The sequence below is a fragment of the Octopus bimaculoides genome, chromosome 28 (assembly GCF_001194135.2).
Source record: "Octopus bimaculoides isolate UCB-OBI-ISO-001 chromosome 28, ASM119413v2, whole genome shotgun sequence".
Lineage (NCBI taxonomy): Eukaryota > Metazoa > Mollusca > Cephalopoda > Octopoda > Octopodidae > Octopus > Octopus bimaculoides.
Genome location: NC_069008.1, coordinates 16,522,831 through 16,523,831, shown reverse-complemented (window position 1 = coordinate 16,523,831; position 1,001 = coordinate 16,522,831). Strand labels below are relative to the sequence as shown.

The 1,001-nt window shown below is 41.8% G+C and overlaps 1 protein-coding gene across 1 annotated transcript in view; it reads left to right on the top strand.

Annotated features, from left to right (window-relative positions):
- LOC128251111 (zinc finger protein 91-like) overlaps positions 1 to 1,001 on the top strand; it is a 29,599-nt gene that overhangs the window by 9,847 nt on the left and 18,751 nt on the right. The gene's annotated exons all lie outside the window — the stretch shown is intronic.

Below are 1,001 nucleotides of genomic sequence, written 5' to 3'. Positions count from 1 at the left end.
ATATATATAGTGCAACGGGTGTAAAAAAATGTGTGGGAAAGGAATATGAAAGGAAAAAGGCTCGGAAAGCAATGGTGGGAGGGAGTTTGGAAAATTCACAAGATCCGAGTATTTCCCTCATAACTTTCTCATTAAAAGATCCTATTTATTTTCCGGAAAGTTATGGGTGAAAACCTCGGGTCTTGTGAATTTTTTTGAAGTCCTCCCCTCACTCCCTCGGAAAAGATTTTACCCACAAATTTCTTTATAACCATAAAGTATGTCGTTCGAAAGGTATTTATATAAAATTTCACAAAAAAAAAAAAAAAAAAAATTCCTAACAGTTACGAGGGAAAAACTCGGATCTTGTGAATTTTCCGAAGTCGTCTCCCCACCTCCATTGCTTTCCTATTTGTTTCCTACACATTTTCTTTTTACAACCGTTGCTCTGTTTTCTTTTATTTCATTTCCGGGTAATACTGTAAACGCTAACCGAAATCTTAGCGTTTCTATGCTTAGATTGCACCTTTGGTTTTATAAAATTCACGTGGCTTAATACCGTACCCACATAACCTTTAGCGTGTAGTTGTAGCATGGGATCACAAGTGAGTTAGCACCCGTGCATTTTCGTCAAGAGCTTCAACTGACGTACGCGCAAGAGGGCCCTGGCATCACGTCCGCTCAAGGTCCCTGGCGCGTAAAGCTAACCATTTTGATCCGTTGCAGTACAGACCTGGAACTGTTAAGGATCATTTGGATTCCGGGTAGAGGTAGGGGTCCACCAAGGTTCCGTCCTCAGCCCCCTCTTATTTATCATAGTCCTCCAGGCAATCACAGAGGAGTTCAAGACAGGTTGCCCCTGGGAGCTCCTCTATGCTGATGACCTTGCCCTAATTGCAGAGTCACTATCAGAACTAGAGGAGGAGTTTCAGGTGTGGAAGCAAGGTCTAGAATTGAAGGGCCTTAGAGTCAACCTAGCTAAAACCAAAATCCTAATAAGTAGGAAGGTAGATAAAACACAA